The 7,354-nt window shown below is 47.2% G+C and overlaps 1 long non-coding RNA gene across 1 annotated transcript; it reads left to right on the top strand.

Moving 5' to 3' along the window:
• The first annotated feature begins 6,624 nt into the window (after positions 1-6,624).
• On the top strand, positions 6,625-6,992 carry LOC110680780. Its single transcript, XR_002502982.1, has 2 exons — positions 6,625-6,837; positions 6,923-6,992. It is a non-coding gene; the product is annotated as an uncharacterized LOC110680780 (long non-coding RNA).
• Positions 6,993-7,354: the final 362 nt, after the last annotated feature.

The following is a 7,354-nucleotide window of genomic DNA, read 5'->3' as shown; positions in this document are numbered from 1 at the left end:
CAAATAAAAATTGTTGAGAAGGATAAACAGTTCCAGCGCTTTCTGTTCCGAGACGATCCCAAAGAAAATCCTCGCGTTTATGTCATGGACGTCGCCACATTTGGATCAACGAGTTCTCCTTGTTCAGCGCAGTACGTGAAGAACTGCAATGCCGAAGAATACGCTGAGCAGTTTCCAAAAGCAGCAACAGCAATCATTAAGCACCACTACGTAGATGACTATTTCGACAGCGTCGATACCATCGAGGAAGCTATCAGTCGTGCGAAAGAAGTGAAGTTCGTTCATCAAAAGGGCGGTTTCGAAATAAGGAATTGGGTCTCCAATTCGGTGGAAGTGCTCCATAGTCTGGGAGCACAGGAATCAATCTCACCAGTTCATTTCACCGAAGATAAAAGTACGTTGCAAGAGCGCGTACTCGGGATGTTTTGGAACCCACTAAGCGACGAATTTTCGTTTTCTACCAAACACCGAGAACAACATCTACCGTACTTCAGCGGTGAAAAGCGTCCAACGAAGCGTGCTGTGCTAAGCTGTGTCATGGGGTTTTTTGATCCCCTGGGTTTATTAGCTCCATTCACGGTTCACGGAAGGATCTGTTGGAGTATGCAATGATTGTGCCTCGTATGCAAAGCGGCAGCACTGGATGTGTGTAGCTGTATGAGTGAGGCTGCGACGCATGCGCCGGTAGGGCAGGCGGCGAGCGCGCCAAATAGAAGGAAGAAAGGGAGAATGGAAAGTTTGCCATTCATCCGTAAAGTGATTCTCGATCCGTTCAGACGTGTGTATTAAAGCTTTCTCGTTGCGTACAGTAGTTTATTAGTTGTTTTCTTTCCTACCGAAATCCTGGTTCCGCGTTCCGCTTCGGTGACCCTGTTCTGCGTTGTGGTGTGTCCACCTCTGCCCAACAGGTTATGGGCCCAGCAGTGCCGAAGGGAAGGTTCTGGATTGCATAGGAAAAAGGTTCCGAGAGAGCGAAAGTGATCACGCCGTGTGTGAGTGTGTGTGAGTTGTTTTTCTCCGCGGTGGTGATTTTGCGTGGACAAAATGGCGGATGTGAACAAGTTTGCGTTTGCCAGACTGAACAATCAGAACTGGCAAATATGGAAGTTCCGGATGGAGATGCTCCTGACCAGGGAGGAGCTGTGGTATGTTATCGGTGATGCGAGGCCGGCTGTAGTGACCGATCAGTGGACGAAAGACGATAGGAAAGCTCGTGCCACTATCGGGCTGTGCATAGACGACAATCAGTTCGGTTTGGTGAAAGAAGCAGACAGTGCGAAAGCTTTCTGGGATGGTTTGAAAGCTTATCACGAGAAGAACACGGTGACCTCGCGTGTGTCGTTGTTGAAGAAACTGTGTTCGTTGAATCTCGCGGAGGAAGGTGACCTTGAGAGTCATCTGGTTGTGCTTGACGATTTGTTCGATCGTTTGACGAATGCAGGTCAACAGCTGGAGGAGTCGCTGCGGATTGCGATGATCCTGCGCAGTTTGCCTGATTCGTACGATAGTTTGGTCACGGCGTTGGAGAGTCGTGCCGATGCGGACATCACCATGCAGCTCGTGAAGTCGAAGCTGATCGATGAGTTTGAGCGTCGGAGAGAGCGTTCCGGCGAAACATGTGAATCGAAAGCGATGAAAAGTGTGATAATGCAAAATGAAGTGCAAAGCGTGGGTGGACTCGGCAATAGAGCACAAGTGAGAAGATGCTACTTTTGCGACAAGCCCGGTCATTTGCGTCGCAACTGTCGATCATTTTTGCTAGCGAAGCAGGAGCTAGAACGAGAGTGCGAAGATAAGAAGAAGCCGGACAACAGAGTGCGTGTGCGGCAAAACGCGAGACAAGCGAAGGACGAAAATTGTGGTGCCAGTGTGTGTTTTATGACTGGAGTGGATCAGCAAAAGTGCTGGTACATTGACAGTGGAGCAAGTCGGCACATGACGAGCGATAGATACTTTTTCAAATCGCTGAAAGAAAGAAAAGGCCCGAGTGTAGTGTTAGCGAATGGTAAAGTGGTTACCGCTGCTGGTTGTGGCGAAGGTTTTGTGAACGGTGTGGACGGAAACGGAAGCAAAGTGGAGATTAAGCTCACCGATGTGTTGTACGTTCCGTCGTTGAAGAGTGTACTCGTTTCAGTGGACAGACTGATGGCGAAAGAGTTTTCGGTGAAATTTAAGAAGGATGGTTGCGACATTTGCAATGCATCCGGTAAGAAAGTGGTAATTGGCGAAAAGTCGGGGCCATTGTATCGGCTGAAGCTAGCGAAGATTATGAAGAAAGTGGAGGGCCAGCGGCCGATAATTGGCGAGAAGAAGACAACGAAGGGAAGAAGTTCACCAGTCAGTGTGGTGAGCTGGTATTCGGAGAAGAAGCCGAATAGAGCCGAAGAACGTGAAGAAGAAGAATACTTCGATGCGGACACTTCAAGCGAGGAAGTGGAGCCGCTGCAAGTGGCGGAGTCCAACAGTGGAAGCTCAAATTCGGATGCTGATGACTGGAGGGAAGTTCGGCAATCCAGGAGGAATAACCGTAGAGTCCGACCCGGACGATTGATTGATTACGTTGCTTGAAGCAGGAGGAGATCAACCCGGCAAGGAAGGCAGACAGGATGCGGACGAGTACGAGGACAACATTGAGGAGGAGTGTTGGAGTATGCAATGATTGTGCCTCGTATGCAAAGCGGCAGCACTGGATGTGTGTAGCTGTATGAGTGAGGCTGCGACGCATGCGCCGGTAGGGCAGGCGGCGAGCGCGCCAAATAGAAGGAAGAAAGGGAGAATGGAAAGTTTGCCATTCATCCGTAAAGTGATTCTCGATCCGTTCAGACGTGTGTATTAAAGCTTTCTCGTTGCGTACAGTAGTTTATTAGTTGTTTTCTTTCCTACCGAAATCCTGGTTCCGCGTTCCGCTTCGGTGACCCTGTTCTGCGTTGTGGTGTGTCCACCTCTGCCCAACAGGTTATGGGCCCAGCAGTGCCGAAGGGAAGGTTCTGGATTGCATAGGAAAAAGGTTCCGAGAGAGCGAAAGTGATCACGCCGTGTGTGAGTGTGTGTGAGTTGTTTTTCTCCGCGGTGGTGATTTTGCGTGGACAAAATGGCGGATGTGAACAAGTTTGCGTTTGCCAGACTGAACAATCAGAACTGGCAAATATGGAAGTTCCGGATGGAGATGCTCCTGACCAGGGAGGAGCTGTGGTATGTTATCGGTGATGCGAGGCCGGCTGTAGTGACCGATCAGTGGACGAAAGACGATAGGAAAGCTCGTGCCACTATCGGGCTGTGCATAGACGACAATCAGTTCGGTTTGGTGAAAGAAGCAGACAGTGCGAAAGCTTTCTGGGATGGTTTGAAAGCTTATCACGAGAAGAACACGGTGACCTCGCGTGTGTCGTTGTTGAAGAAACTGTGTTCGTTGAATCTCGCGGAGGAAGGTGACCTTGAGAGTCATCTGGTTGTGCTTGACGATTTGTTCGATCGTTTGACGAATGCAGGTCAACAGCTGGAGGAGTCGCTGCGGATTGCGATGATCCTGCGCAGTTTGCCTGATTCGTACGATAGTTTGGTCACGGCGTTGGAGAGTCGTGCCGATGCGGACATCACCATGCAGCTCGTGAAGTCGAAGCTGATCGATGAGTTTGAGCGTCGGAGAGAGCGTTCCGGCGAAACATGTGAATCGAAAGCGATGAAAAGTGTGATAATGCAAAATGAAGTGCAAAGCGTGGGTGGACTCGGCAATAGAGCACAAGTGAGAAGATGCTACTTTTGCGACAAGCCCGGTCATTTGCGTCGCAACTGTCGATCATTTTTGCTAGCGAAGCAGGAGCTAGAACGAGAGTGCGAAGATAAGAAGAAGCCGGACAACAGAGTGCGTGTGCGGCAAAACGCGAGACAAGCGAAGGACGAAAATTGTGGTGCCAGTGTGTGTTTTATGGCTGGAGTGGATCAGCAAAAGTGCTGGTACATTGACAGTGGAGCAAGTCGGCACATGACGAGCGATAGATACTTTTTCAAATCGCTGAAAGAAAGAAAAGGCCCGAGTGTAGTGTTAGCGAATGGTAAAGTGGTTACCGCTGCTGGTTGTGGCGAAGGTTTTGTGAACGGTGTGGACGGAAACGGAAGCAAAGTGGAGATTAAGCTCACCGATGTGTTGTACGTTCCGTCGTTGAAGAGTGTACTCGTTTCAGTGGACAGACTGATGGCGAAAGAGTTTTCGGTGAAATTTAAGAAGGATGGTTGCGACATTTGCAATGCATCCGGTAAGAAAGTGGTAATTGGCGAAAAGTCGGGGCCATTGTATCGGCTGAAGCTAGCGAAGATTATGAAGAAAGTGGAGGGCCAGCGGCCGATAATTGGCGAGAAGAAGACAACGAAGGGAAGAAGTTCACCAGTCAGTGTGGTGAGCTGGTATTCGGAGAAGAAGCCGAATAGAGCCGAAGAACGTGAAGAAGAAGAATACTTCGATGCGGACACTTCAAGCGAGGAAGTGGAGCCGCTGCAAGTGGCGGAGTCCAACAGTGGAAGCTCAAATTCGGATGCTGATGACTGGAGGGAAGTTCGGCAATCCAGGAGGAATAACCGTAGAGTCCGACCCGGACGATTGATTGATTACGTTGCTTGAAGCAGGAGGAGATCAACCCGGCAAGGAAGGCAGACAGGATGCGGACGAGTACGAGGACAACATTGAGGAGGAGTGTTGGAGTATGCAATGATTGTGCCTCGTATGCAAAGCGGCAGCACTGGATGTGTGTAGCTGTATGAGTGAGGCTGCGACGCATGCACCGGTAGGGCAGGCGGCGAGCGCGCCAAATAGAAGGAAGAAAGGGAGAATGGAAAGTTTGCCATTCATCCGTAAAGTGATTCTCGATCCGTTCAGACGTGTGTATTAAAGCTTTCTCGTTGCGTACAGTAGTTTATTAGTTGTTTTCTTTCCTACCGAAATCCTGGTTCCGCGTTCCGCTTCGGTGACCCTGTTCTGCGTTGTAGTGTGTCCACCTCTGCCCAACAGGATCATCGTACAGCATTTATGGCGTAGCGGATGCGAATGGGATGAAACCATCGACGATGCTTGTTGGGAGATGTGGAAGCGTTGGACTGATCTTCTGCCGGAAGTGGAAAATATTCGTATACCGAGGTGCTACCTTGGAGGTTATTCATCTTTGGAGGTTGAATCGGTTGAAGCACACATCTTTAAGGCCCAAACGCAATGATAGCGGAACGGCAACGGAATGCGGTACCGGTTCGCCAGGATGAACCACACCATCTCGACTGAGTTGACAACGAATGAAATTGAACTAACACTGAGTCGACAAGCTTGTTGTAGTCCATGCTGGAGAACCGGTTCCGCTTTTCGTTGCCGTTCCGCTATCATTGCGTTTGAGCCTTTACTGATGCCAGCGAACACGCGTACGGATGTGTCGCCTTCCTGAGAGTGGTTGTCGGTGGAACTGTTCTGTGTTCAGTGGCCATGTCCCGGTCGAAAGTAGCTCCGTTGAAGAAACAGTCGGTTCCTCGTTTAGAGTTAATGGCAGCCGTACTTGGCGCTCGGATGAGTCGGACAATGACCGATACGCACTCGCTAAAAATCGATCGTTCTGTGCTGTGGACAGATTCTCGAACAGTGTGGAGCTGGATCCGATCTGATCAACACCAATACAAACAGTTTGTAGCGTTCAGGATTGGAGAAATACTGGAGCTAACACGAGCGACGGATTGGAGATGGGTACTGTAGGGATTGAGAGGGGTACTATAGAAGATATCAAATAAGCAGGAGGGCATATAGTTCCAGTAACAATGAAAACCTACACGCTAAGATCAGTTTACCCAAATATGGGTAAAGTTTACCCATAATCGCCGAAAAGTGCACACACTCATTTTATGGGTAAATGGACTTTACTCATAAATTGGTAAAGCCACTGTACCCAAAAATGGGTAATTTAATTCTATTTGGAAATCCGAGATTTTCACCTTTTCAGAGCTCGAATATTTTTTTAATATAGTTTTGTAGATTATAATAAATGAATACAATTCACTAGAAATAGAAGGTACATATCTCATTTATTTAATGAATCAATATTGAATCTACAACTTTAATCAATATGATAGATTGAAGATTCGTGCCACTGAAATGCCAATGAATATCAAAGACATATTCCACATTGCATTAATTTGGAGCCGAGTTTTCCACGATGGATAACGGATTGCGGTAGTAAACCTCCGCCCTAGTGGATCCAGAAATGTTAACCGGGAACCTGCCAACCAGAGTACCAAAACGCACGTTTTCAATCCAATCTTCCGGAAACGAGTGAAATGGGAACAGCTCGGATGAAAATTCATCGCTAGTTCCCCTTGGCGCAGATTCCTAAGTAGCGGAATGAATGCTGTAAAACAAATCAGCTAGAAATAGTTATGAATAATTATTTTAATTGCAATTTACCTTTATCAGGCAACCACTCTTAGTTCCTTCACGAAAATTTCGTTGATGATGATGAAGCTAATGTTTTTTTTTTTTCATCCAAATATGGGTAGATTGTGACTACTCACATATGAGTAAATTCACTTTACTCATAATATGAGTGAATTTTACCAAATTTTATAAGTATAATTTACTCATATTATAGGTAATGCAACGGAAACCCAAATTTGGGTGAATCAACTACCAATTTTTGGGTAAACTGAACTAAGCGTGTAAGCAAACGGGAAAAGGCGAATGACACGTCAGTCTTGTAAAGTGTTTCGAGCGATGAAGTTGCGATGGAATTGCTCCTGTTGCAATTCGGCTGATTGAGCCATTAGTTTTGAATGTGCCGGTTCCTCCTTCCGGACACTACAATGGCACAGTTGGTAAGTATATTGTGCGCTCTCAAACATTCTAAGTCTCGGCCTGAAACGGAAGTACAAAAGTGGTAAAAACTTTGAATGTTTTCAGTTTTGTTTGGCATTGCCGTTGATGTAAACCAAGACGATAGAGGTTGATATTGGAATCATTTGTGTTGGTATTGCAAGCAGAATAAGCGCAATAGTGACGTCATATTTTCGTGGTAAATTTTTTTGTTGATTTTATGCTGGATTGCTTTGATGGAATTCAGAGGTCGCGATTCATGTGTTTTTAAGATTTGTTTTTCTTGTTGCTTGTAATCCAGCTTTTTACGAGCGCTAATGGCCGCCACAAAGAAACTCGCTTTCTGGTAGGGACTAGGCGATCTGACATTTGGCTTGGGTCGTTTGATAGCAAATCGATAAGATCGATCAAAAACTTATCGATTAGCTGTCAAACGACCCAACCCAAATGTCAGATCGTTTTATCCCTACCAGAAAGCGAGCCTGATTGTGGCGGCCATTAACGCTCGTAAAAAGCTGG

Source organism: Aedes aegypti, unplaced genomic scaffold (assembly GCF_002204515.2).
Source record: "Aedes aegypti strain LVP_AGWG unplaced genomic scaffold, AaegL5.0 Primary Assembly AGWG_AaegL5_hic_scaff_1824_PBJ_arrow, whole genome shotgun sequence".
Classification (NCBI taxonomy): Eukaryota; Metazoa; Arthropoda; class Insecta; order Diptera; family Culicidae; genus Aedes; species Aedes aegypti.
Note: the sequence above shows the minus strand (reverse complement) of the source record. Positions and strands in the feature narration are given on the sequence as shown.